The 12,053-nt window shown below is 47.9% G+C and overlaps 1 protein-coding gene across 5 annotated transcripts in view; it reads left to right on the forward strand.

The window, feature by feature from the left end:
- MAPK9 (mitogen-activated protein kinase 9) overlaps positions 1-12,053 on the forward strand; it is a 52,503-nt gene that overhangs the window by 756 nt on the left and 39,694 nt on the right. For 2 of the 5 annotated variants that reach the window (XM_026507705.4, XM_048221222.2), the window contains exon 1: positions 173-381. The exons of 1 other annotated variant lie outside the window; for it this stretch is intronic. The gene's annotated coding sequence lies outside the window, so the exon portion shown is untranslated. Of the gene's footprint in view, positions 1-170; positions 382-12,053 lie in introns of those variants that run through there. 2 more of the 5 variants (XM_026507709.4, XM_026507706.4) reach the window with 2 other exon arrangements.

The raw sequence follows: 12,053 nt of genomic DNA on the forward strand, positions 1-12,053 counted from the left end.
CCCGCACGGAGACTCCGGCTCCGCCCGACGCCCCGCCCGCGCCCCGCCCGCGCCTCCCGTCACGACCCGCCCCCCGGCGCGATTGGCCTCGCCTGCCCGGCTCTCCGCGCGCTGATTGGTGGGTGCGCGGGTCGGTCAGGCCGGGCGCCGCGGGGGCGGCGGCGGCGGCGGCGGCGGCGGAGGAGGAGAAGGGAGCCGGACCGGAAGGGTCGAAGCGCCCCGGCGCCCCTCACACCCACTGCGGCGGCGGCGGCGGGGCGGAGCGGAGCCGGGCGGGGAGGCCGGCCGAGCCCCGGACAGCGGAGCCGCTAGCGACCAGTGCGCAGCGCCGCCAGTCCGCCCGCCCGCCCTCTCCCCCTGGCGCGGCGGCTGGGAGGCGAGGTGAGCAGGGCGGGCGGGCGAGGCCTGGCGGGGGCTGCTCGAGCGGGCCCCGCCGGGGAGGGGCGGCGGGAGGGCCGCGCGGCCGCGGTCTGCAGGGCTGGGGGGCGCGGGGCCGCGGGGCCAGGGGCTGCGGAGCGGGCCGGGCTCTGTGGGGGCTCAGGCGGCCCCGGCTGCCTCCCCTGCCCTCCGGGCTGCCGCAGTCGCCCCCTCCCGCCCGGCTGTCAGCAGCCAGGGGCTGCGGGCCCGCTCCCTGGCCTGGCTCAGGCAGACGTGCCGTGGGGTCTGTGGACGCCATTCCTCCAGATCGAGGGGCACGCAGTTGCACACCCGCGCCGGGATGCTCGGGATCCGGAGTCTGGTTCCCGCGACCTTGGCCAAGGCACTGACCCTCGCTGTTCCTCTGTTTTCCCCTAGGGAAAGTGGGGAAATGTCTACCCTTTTGGACAGGATTGTTGTCAGTCTGTGTGAATGTGTGTGAAAGCGCCTGGGCAGGAGCCCGGGCTCATATGTGGGAAATTGGGCGGGATCCTGCCCCATGCTGGTGTGAGTAGGACAGAAACCCCCTCCCCATCCGCCCAGAGACCCCCATCCCCGCGCTCCTCCAGTGCCTAGTCATTGCACATTCAGTGCCTAGCAGTGTCAGAGCGGGCCCTGCCCACCTCCCCTACCACTCCCACCACCCAGAGCTCTGCTCTCCAGTCCCACCCATCGTCTCTTCTGTCTCAAAGGTGCAGCCCCGTTTACCTCGGGACCTTTGCACTTCTGTTTCCAATGCTTGGAGCTGTCTCCGGTATCTGCACAGCTGGCTCCTTCTGGTCAGATGTCTCATTTTCCACGAGGCCTTCCTTGACCACTGTCTTTCTCCCCTTAGTCATCCTCTCTCATTATTTTGTTTAATTTTCTTTCTAGCATTCACTCTGGTTTGAAACGACTCTGTTGGTTTGTCTGTTGATTTTGTTTCCCCTACTAGGATGTAGCTTTTTGAAAACAGGTAGTTGTCTGATTTGTCCGCAGCGTTATCCCCAGTGCTTAAAAGGCACACAGTAAGTATTCAGTGGTATCAGTTCAGTGAATGAATGAATGACCCTGCCTGCTGTTGCTTCTGCTCTGTCAGTTTATTTAGTGACTTCTGACTAACTTGTGAAATATGTAAGCAGATGGAAGCTTGTTCTCATTTTGCAAAACATTTTAATGTCCTTGACCCCTTTATTTGGTAACTGTCAGAACAAGCTGTGATATAAAATTTTACATTTTTGTAATATTTTAGCTCTAATTTCCTTCCACACATTCAGGAGGCAGTTACTGAATTCTGCGTTATCTAGGTCAGGCTTTCTGCTGGGCCCTGGGGACACAAAGGCAGTAGCAACAGGGTCCCTTCCTCCAGAGAGCCAGAGAGCCCAGTAGAGGCGGCAGACATGTGGACAGGTTAGTGCCAGGACAGTGTGATGCTTGCTGTACTGGAGGGGCTGCACTTTGGAAATGTGGAGGAGGTGACAGGTGGTGCTAGAGTTGGACCTTGAAGGGTGATGAGAAATTGGCCAGGCAGGGGAGAGGCACAGAAGGGGGGGAAAGGGCAGGGCGAAGGAAGGACATTCGGCCAGTGTGGGGTCAGAAATGAGCCTGCAGGGTGGTGGGGACCCTGGAAAACCAAACCTCACCCCACAATCTTAAAAAAGAAGTCAGAACTCTACATTGTATTTCTGTGCTCCTGATTCTCAAGTGTTGGCAGTAGCTAATTTTTGAACAATTTTAATGCTCTGAGCCATGCAAAATTCATTTAGCTTGGTTGAAGGACTGTCGGATCTCCAGGGCAGGGTATGTAGGAGGGAAGAGCAGTGATGAGCTGAAAAGCTAGCCCAAGGCCAGGGGAGCTGGGTCCTGTTTGTCCAGGTACTCTCACTTCATTGTCACTGGAGCCCCATGAGTAACAGCTGTGAAACCCATTTCCACAGAGAAGGACGTGGAGGCTCCCAGAGTTTCAGCAGTCGGCTTCATAGCAGGCAGCTTGGAAAGTGAAATTTGAACCCAGGTCTCCCCCCAGATAAGCATCCTTTCCTGGGTGCCTCAGCTCTGACTGTTCTCTTCTGGCTTTTAATTTGTTCTGAAAGAATAACATCCAGTCTAGATGTTTTCCTTCATTTAACGCCCCACCTTTTTTTTTCCCAAAAGGATCCTGCAGGGTTAAAAGTAGTCCTATTTTGGCATAGTCTTCTCTGGGGAGCTTTGATATTCCTGAGGATTAAATTTTTGGGATGCCAAGACAGACTAAAATGTGTTTAAAATAAGTGTTGGAGGGCATATTCAATTTGTCTGTTTAAAATAAAATGTTCTTAATTTTCTGGATAAAGAAAAGTGCCAAATGAATCAATTAACAGTGAGTAAAGCAGTTGTTTTCGTGATGCATAAGGTAAAACAGAAACCACATTTTCTTAGCACTTGATTTGGCACTAAGGCAGCTATCTGTGGTTTAAATATGTAGCTATACTTCTCCACGGATGAAGAAGGTGATTTTTTTTTTTTACATCATTTTCTTGAAGAATAATTAAATTTGCATTTGGCCTTTTGTGATTGCCTGAACTAGTTTCAAGGTCAGTCCTTATTTTAACTGTTTATTACGAGAACTTTTAAACAGAGACAAAATTAAACGATAGTATCCAGCTTCCACGGTTATCAGCTCCTGGCCCATCTTGTTTCACCCCCAAATTATTTTCAAGCAAAACCTAAATATCATGTCATTTCATCCATGAATATTTCAGTATCTATCGCTAAAAGATAGGGACTCATTTAAACTTGGAAATGCAATAATTCCTTCATATACTCAAATAACCAGTCACTATTGAAATTTCCAGTTGCCCCATACATTTTACGGCTCTTTAACAGTTTGTTTACTGGAATCAGGATCCAGATAAGGTCCATACATTGCGATTGGTTGATACATCTCTTAAATTTCTTTTAATCTGTAGATTCCCCCTCTCTTTCTTTTTCTTTGTTTTCCTCGTAGTTTATTTGTTGAAGCAATTGGTTATTCTGTAGCATTTCCGTGGTTGGGGTTTTACTGACTGCATCTCTGCAGTGTAATTTAACATGTTTCTCTGTATTTCCTGAAAATTCGTAATTAACTGTAGATGTGGCTTGGTCAGATTCAGGATGCCCTAGCCAGGGTGCTCGCTTCCATCTCGACCCAGGTAGGCCCATGCTGCTAACGTCACAGCGTTATGTTATGCTCAGTGCCCAGACCCATTGATTCACTAGGGGTTGTATTAATTGGGAGACAAGTTTATATATCTCTTGCACAACGAAAGTTCATTGTTTTAGATTTTATATTGGTCTTTGCATTGCCAGTTAAAATATTTTTAATCGATATCTCAAATCCTCTTTGGACAACGCTGGGGTATAAATTAATAGATAGAAAAATAATGAGCAAGTGTAGTCACCGTTTTAACATAGGACTTCCTTACAGCTAAAGAAGCTTACTAAACATTTGAAGGTGAAATTCAACAAATTTGATTTTATTTAATGTATTGGGGTTTTTTTTTGTTTTGTTTTTTGTGTGTTTTTGGTCCCATACAATACTCCATTCTCCCTCTCTGCCCCCAGCTAATTTTACTTTAGTATCTTTCTTAAGCAAAGACTGCACACTCTAAAACTTTTCAGAAATAGTAATACTGGATTACAAGGATACATGGATGACAAATGAGATAGTTACCTTTTTCTTAAAAATGAGGCATTAATAAATCCAGGTAATAAATCCACCAGCTCTGATTCTAAAATCAAAATCCATTTCACCAACTCTTAACTAGACTCTCAGAAACATAGCACCTCTTACGAAGCAGATGTCTTCAACAAATGTCCTGAAACGTCACCTGCCGGCCACAACCTCGGATGAAAATTCTGTGCCCTGCCTCCTGTCTGTTGTCTCGGACCGAGATGCTCACCCAGTAATGGCCGTGTCATCAGTTCTCCCCCTTACCAGATTTTAGTTCACACTTTCAGAATGCAAACGTTTGTTTGGGGAAGCAGTAAATAGCATGGGTGTGGTCAGCTGACTTAGAGACCTTGCCCTGTGCTGGGCACTGTGCTCTCTGTCCCCTGAGTCTGATTTTAGGCTCCTCCCTGTTTTACAGATGAGTGTAGTCCAAGATTGTCCAGCTAAGTGGCAGGCCCGTTGCCCTCTGACCCCAGAGTCCCCATCTGTTTTTTTTAAATAGGTATCTGTATTGTGCTATTATGTGTCACAATTATGTATCTAAAGAGAAAATCTAGAAATCCTAATCCAGACAGTGATTTTGACAATTCTTATAAGAAATATTCACTCTAAATACTATGATTTAGAAGTAATACATGTTTTTTCTTTTTACTTTTTGGCCCCCTTCACCCATTTCTCCTACCCCAAACCCCATCTCTGGCAACCACCAATCCGTTCTCTTTATTTATAAGGTTGGTGGTTTTCGTTTTGTTTTATTTTTTTATATCCCTCATATAAGAGAGGTCATGCAGTATTTATCTTTTTTTTCAAGATTTTACTTATTTATTTGAGAGAGCAAGCAAGCATGTGCGCAGGAGCAGGGGGAGGGAGAAGCAGACTCCCCGCTGAGCAGGGAGCCTGATGCAACACGGGGCGCGATCCCAGGACCCTGGGATCATGATCAGAGCTGAAGGCAGACGCTTAACCAACTGAGCCACCCAGGTGCCCCAGTATTTGCCTTTCTCTGTCTGACTTCTTTCACTTCGCATAATACCCTTGAGGTCTGTCTATATTGTCATAAATGGCAAATTTCCTTCTTTTATGTAATATTCGATTGTGTAGGTAGGTAAACCACATCTTCTTGATCCACTCACCCATTGATGGACACTAGGTTGTTTCCACATCTTGGCTGTTGTAAGTAATGCTAGAGTGAACATGGGGGTGCAGATATCTCTTCAAGTTAGTGTTTTGTTTCTTTGGATAAATATCTCGAAGTGGAATTGCTGGATCAAATGGTAGCTCTATTTTTAATATTTCGAGGAACCTCCATACTGTTTTGCCTATAAGCTGCCCCCGTTTACATTCCCACCAAGAGAGACAAGGGTTCCCTTTTCTCTACATCCTCGCCGACACTTGTCATTTCTTGTCTTTTTGATATTATCCATTCCGTGGGCCTGAGGTGAAATGTCACTGTGGTTTTGATTTGCATTTCCCTGATGATTAATGATGTTGAGCATCTTTTTATGTACCTGCTGGCCATCTGGATGTCTTCTTTGGAAAACTGTCTATTCAGATCTTCTGCACATTTTTTTAAGTCAGATTGTAGTTTTTTTTTAAGATTTTATTTATTTATTTGAGAGAGAGCCCATGAGCAAGGGTGGGAGGGAGGAGTGGAGAGAGAGAGAGAGAGGGAGAGAGGGAAAGAATCTCAAGCAGACTCCCTGCTGATCGCGGAGCCACATGCAGGGCTCGATCCCATGACCCTGAGATCAGGACCTGAGTCAAAACCAAGAGTTGGATGCTCAACCCACTGAGTCACCCAGGTGCCCTGGATTGTTTGTGTTTTTTTGCCATTGAGTAAATGCTTATATATTTTGGATATTAGCCCCTTATCAGATAGATGATTTGCAAATATTTTTCCCATTCTGTAGGTTGCCTTTTATTTTGTTGATGGTTTCCTTTGCTGTGCAGGGGCTTTCTAGTTTGATGTAGTCCTGCTTGTTTATATTTGGTTTTGTTGTTTGTTGCCAGGTTAAAAAAATCCATTGTCAAGACCAATGTCCAGGAGCTTACCGCCTGTTTCCTTCTAGGCATTTTATGGTTTCAAGATTTATGCTCAAGTCTTTAATCCATCTTAAGTTAATTTTTGTGTATACTGTAAGAGTGGTTGAGTTTTATTCTTTGGCATGTGGCTGTCCGCTTTTCCCAGCACCATGTACGGAAGAGACTGTCCTTTCCCCGTTGTATATCATCGGCTCCTTTGTCATAAATTAATCAACCCTATCTATGGGTTTATTTCTGGGCTTTCTATTCTTCCATTGATCTGTGTTGTCTGTTTTCATGCCCATACCATACTGTCTTAAATACTAGAACTTTATAATACTTAATTACTATAGCTTTGAAATCAGGGAGCTTGATGCCTCCAGCTTTGTTCTTCTTTCTTAAAATCACTCTGGCTATTCAGAATCTTCTGTAGTTCCATACAAATTTTAGGATTATTGGGGTGCCTGGGTGGCATAGCGGTTAGGCGTCTGCCTTCGGCTCAGGGCGTGATCCCGGCGTTATGGGATCGAGCCCCACATCAGGCTCTTCTGCTATGAGCCTGCTTCTTCCTCTCCCACTCCCCCTGCTTGTGTTCCCTCTCTCGCTGGCTGTCTCTATCTCTGTCAAATAAATAAATAAAATCTTAAAAAAAAATTTTAGGATTATTGCTTCTATTTCTATGGAAACTGGAATTTTGATAGGAATTGTATTGAATCTTTCAATTGCCTTGGGTAGTATGGACATCTTAACAAGATTGATTTTTCCAATCCACGAACACAGAATATCTCTCCATTTATTTGTGTCTTTAATTTTTTCCATTAATGTTTCCTGGTTTTCAGTGTAGAGGTCTGTCACCTCCTTGTTTAAAGTTATTCTGTTCTTTTTGGTGCAGTTGTGAAAGCGTCATTTAATTTCTCTTTCTGAGGGTTCACCAGCGTATAGAGACACCAAAGATGTTTGTGCGTCGAACGTGTATCGTGCATCTTTACAGAATGTGTTTTATTCTAACAGTTTTTTGGTGGAGTCTGCCCAGGAGCCTGCCCTCCGACTCCAGAGCCCTGACGCTAACTAACCACGGCACCCCACTGCCCCAGCATGTTTCTTCTCCCGCTTAGTTTTGCCTTTAACAGACATTTACTGGGCACCCCCTGTGTAATTAGTAGAGGATTAGGAAGCGAATCAGACACATTTTCTGCCCTTAAGGGGCTCACGGAGTACAAGTGGAGAGAGACGTGCGACGCAGTATCAAAGGGAGAGGTTGTGGTGCCAAACGTGGGGGCGTGCCCAGCACGTGTGTGCACTAGATTTGGAAGGAGCATGAAGGTTGGCCAGGAGAACAGAATGGGGAGGGGAGTCTCTTCAGGCAGATGAAACAGCTCAGGAAGAGGCCCGAAGGTGTGTGGGAAGCCGGCGCGTCAGCTGGGGTCTCAGGTGAGAGTGGGCCGCGGGTCCTGTGACCTCCTCTGCTGTGCTAAGGGTTCGAGCTTTATTCTGCAGGCGGTTGGTCACTATCAAAGCAATTTAAGCCAGAGAGCAGTATGACCACTGCGCATGTGCAACAAATCTCTCTCTCTCTCCCTCGCCCCCCCCTTAATTCCTTATTTTGAAATCTAGGTTCATAAGAAATTGTAAAAATAATACAGAGCGTTCCCATGCATCCTTCACCCAGCTTCCCCCATTGGTTGTGTATTTACATAACCGCAGTACAACATCAAAGCTAGGAACGTGACGTTGGTGCACAGTGCTGTGGCATTTTATCACATGCAGAGCGGTATAAACACCACCACACCGTCAGGATACAGAACCGTTTCGTCATCCCAGAGATCTCCCTTGTGCTACCCTTTACAGCCACACACCCCCCCCCCCACTCCCCACCATTCGTAAGCCTGGCAACCACTGATCTGGTCCACAGCTCTGTAATTCTGTCATTTCAAGAATGTTGTGTAAATGGAATTATACTGTACGGACCTTTGGAGATTGGCTTTTTCTCTTAAGGATAATGCCCTTGAGATCCACCCAGGTTGTTGAGGGGATCAGTGGTTAGTTCATTTCTCTTGCTGACTGGTGTTCCATAGTACGGATGGACAGCACTTTGCTTAACCGTTCACCCACTGAAGGACACCTGGATTGTTTCCAGTGTTGAGCTGTTAAAAATGTAGGTTCTGGGGCGCCTGGGTGGCTCAGTCGTTGAGCGTCTGCCTTCGGCTCAGGTCATGATCCCAGGGTCCTGGGATCGAGTCCCACGTCGGGCTCTCTGCTCCGCTGGGAGCCTGCCTCTTCCTATCCCACTCCCCCTGCTTGTGTTCCCTCTCTTGCTGGCTGTCTCTCTCTCTGTCAAAGAAATAAAATCTTTAGAAAAAAAAATGTAGGTGCTATGAGCACCCGTGTACAGTTTTGTTTTGTTTTTAAGATTTTATTTATTTGTTAGGGAGAGCATGAGGCAGGGGGCAGAAGGAGAAGCAGACTCCCTACTGAGCGGGGAGCCCAGTGTGGAGCTCAGTCCCAGGACCCCGGGATCATGACCTGAGCTGAAGACAGACTCTTCACCAACTAAGCCACCCTGGTGCTCCCCCGTGTAGTTTTTTATGCAGGCAGATCTCCCTTTCTAAATAGCCTGTGTGCAGTGGTTTGGAGGTGGCAGGAATGGAGGCCGGGAAGGTACTTGGGCGGTTGCCATGTCGAGGGAGCACTGAGAATGCCCTACCCAGAGCACGGGGAGTTGGGGGTGAGGAGGGGGAACGGACAGGCCTTGGGTATCTTCAGGGGGCCTGTGGGGAGGAGTCCTCAGTGGACCCTTCCTTCGGATCCAACCATGGGTGCTGTGATCACCAAACATGAGTGGTCGTCCTTTATTGTAGTTTGTAGTGTGATTAATGAACTGATGTCCAGAAGGATGACTCTGACATGCTGTAAGGCTCTTGATCATCAAAGAAAGATGAAGTTGTTGTGCTGTGCCATTTTTGATAAGAATTAAGGAGGAAAAAAGAAAATTTGATTAAAAACTTCAGTAGCAAGTATTGAAACTAAGAGGGTGATTATGAAAATCCACTTTTAATCACAGCAGTCAGTTAATTTAGACATTGCGTGTCCTGGGTATTCTGAACCATTCGTGTGGTCGAAGGTTGGCCTGAGTCTATGGATGACTGACTCACCGTCGTCAGAAGAAAGTATCTTGGTGGAGTGAAGCCAGCAGGATGAGATGTAAAGACCTGTGTTTTTTCCTGGCCTGGTCCTGATCAGCCCTTGGCCACATTCCTTCACTTTCTAAATACAGTGAGAGATATTAATTAGAATGGTGTATTGGGAAGGCCATGAATAGTGTCGTCAGACACACCTAAATTGAGATGCGGGCCTTGCCACTCTCCATCTGGGGATCTGGGCAGCTCCCTCACTGTCTTCTAGCTCTTGTCCTCATCTGCGGAGTGGGGGCAGTGCTGCTCCCCTGACGGGCTGTGAGGGGGGCCTTTATAACCCTGCAGCTCAGAGCCTGGCCCACCCTCCTGCCTCCAGTCTTGGCTGTCCCAAACCTACCCTACATTTAGGTCTCAGCTTTTCATTTAAAAGGGTTTAATTTGTTGTGGTTTTTTTAAAATGTGAAATATGTGCATGACTAAAAAAAAAACCAACAGAAAGTTACAATGGGAAGAGTGAAAGTCTCATTTCCCCGTGTCTTTGCACTTGCTAGCGTGTTGTGTGCGTGTGGACAGGGCCCTTCCCATAGACCGACATTTACCACATGCACTCTCAACTTGCTTTACTGCCTTTATATAGCTCAGACATCATTCCTTTTCAGTACCCAAAGTCCCTGCATTATTTTTAATGGCTTTATTATGCTTTTATGCCGTAATTTAGTCACTCATTCCAAGTGTACATTTTAGGTTATTTCTCAGTTTTTCGGCAGTTACAAGAAGTACCACAAACATTCTTGCACAAATATCTTTGAATATTTGTACATATATGTATTTGTCCGATACGTTTACAGACTGGTAGTTGCCGGGTTAGGAGTCACGTGCCCTTAAATTTTTCATTAGATATTACGTATTCTCCTCCCAAAAAATGTTTTGCCAATTTATGGTGCTTGCCAGCACGAATGAGAAGGCCTGTTCCCGCACACCTGGGTTGAGACTGTGAACAAACGTACACTCAGGTCTCGACTCCTCCTGGAAACCTTCCTCTATACCCATGTCTCACTCGCACACACCCTCCGTTTGTTCACTGGCTCCCCCCCGACACACCCCTCTGCCGGGCTCCTGCCCCTGGGCCCGCATCTACACCTAGGACACTTCCTAGGTGGTGTGGTGATTATGCTCTTGGCCCTTGGAGGCAAGGGACTATCTGGTTAGTGCCCTCTTGACAGCCTTTACCTTGTGCTTGGTGCCCAGGAGGCCCTCATGCAATGGCGGGAGGTCTCAGCGGATGGTAGCTGATGTCCTCACAGGATTTGGACAGTAATATTATATTTACAGTAGTTGAATTGTTTATATCTAGAAGAATACTAGAGTTAGGGAATTTTTTTAAAAAAGCATTACTTATTCCAGGCTCTAAACAAGTAGGAATGTTCCTCCTACCCAGCGTTTATCTGTAGAGTGGGTAGATTTTACTCCAGAATTCCTGGAGGGGATTCTACAAGAATCTTCAGTCTTAGACAAATAGGGATTTTTAGATCAGAGTATTTCATTCAACAAGGATTCATTGAAGCAGCATGGTGAAGTGGGAGGGGCATGGACGTGAGCCAGACGCCTGTAGCAAAGGCTGGGCCGACTCCTTCCCCTGAGGTGTCCGCCCAGCACTCACAGATCTGAAGAACCCAGGGAGCAGGGTGTGTCCCCTTGTGTCCCCCAAGGAGACATTGGACATTGCCTTAAATTTCTCAATGTGTGAGGGAAGGCAGACCCTCCCTGCTTTTGAGGTGCTCCCGGCCTGCGGAGGAGGGAGACACAGGCAGACCTGCAGAAACTGAGTGATGGCACAGAAGCAGGCGGGCGGGCACTGGGTCCCCCAGCGGGGAGCCCCGGGGAGGAACCAGCACCCACTGGTGAGGGAAGTGAAGGCAGTGACTGCACCTTCAGCGTGTTGATAACGTGGTTGTGTGAGGAATTCGTACACTTCCCAATTTCTGAACTGCCTTCTAAAACCCAGCTGACGTCCATTTTGTTGAAATATAATCTCTGCAGAGTTGGTTTCATTAATAGCTCAATTACCGGCTTCCTTGGGTGGCCCTGAGGCGCTTTCTCATGCTCACGAAGCCCAAGGTTGACGGAGACGGTGGCTTTGACAGCTTCTCTCTTAGGTGAATTTTTTTTTCCCTACTAAATGCAACGTCCTTTAATTTAAAAATTATTTTAAATCTTGAGATGAAAACCTATCAATTCTCGAACCTGATGATGTAATGTTCTGCCCAGATCCACAAAAGCTAACCTCACAGTGTGGCAGGCAGAGCGCAGGTCCCTGCAGCTGTAGCGGAGAGCTCAGGGTTGCCCCCCGAGGGTGCCCTCGGTTTGCATCAGCCTCCGTGCGTGCGGGTGGGCCATGGTGGGGGTGGCGCGGTGCCGCAAGGTCGTTCAGGACTCCGGCAGGTGGGCGGCACTGCCCTCTTCGGCACGTGACTTCCATCTCTGGGTCTGTGACAGCTGTTCCCCCAGCTAGCAGCGAGGGAGGAAGATACGTTGGACAGCAAGCTGCTTTCTTTTACAAAAAGAAAGAGAAGAGAACTGCTGTTGAAGTCATGTGCATGGCTCTGCTCACACCTCAGCTGCCCCAAGCTGGTCGTCCGGCCACACCTGGCTGTCGGGAATGCAGTCAGATGGCATCTCTAGTTGGGCAGCCATCTGTCCAGGTGGAGCGGGGAGGCTTCGGTTCTAAAGTGAAGGACAGAGGAGTGGGTCGTGGAGCTCGTCAGCGGCCTGTGGCCATCATGCTGCTCGTCCCCCAGGCAGGCAGATTC

The sequence above is a fragment of the Ursus arctos genome, unplaced genomic scaffold (genome assembly GCF_023065955.2).
Source record: "Ursus arctos isolate Adak ecotype North America unplaced genomic scaffold, UrsArc2.0 scaffold_5, whole genome shotgun sequence".
Classification (NCBI taxonomy): Eukaryota; Metazoa; Chordata; class Mammalia; order Carnivora; family Ursidae; genus Ursus; species Ursus arctos.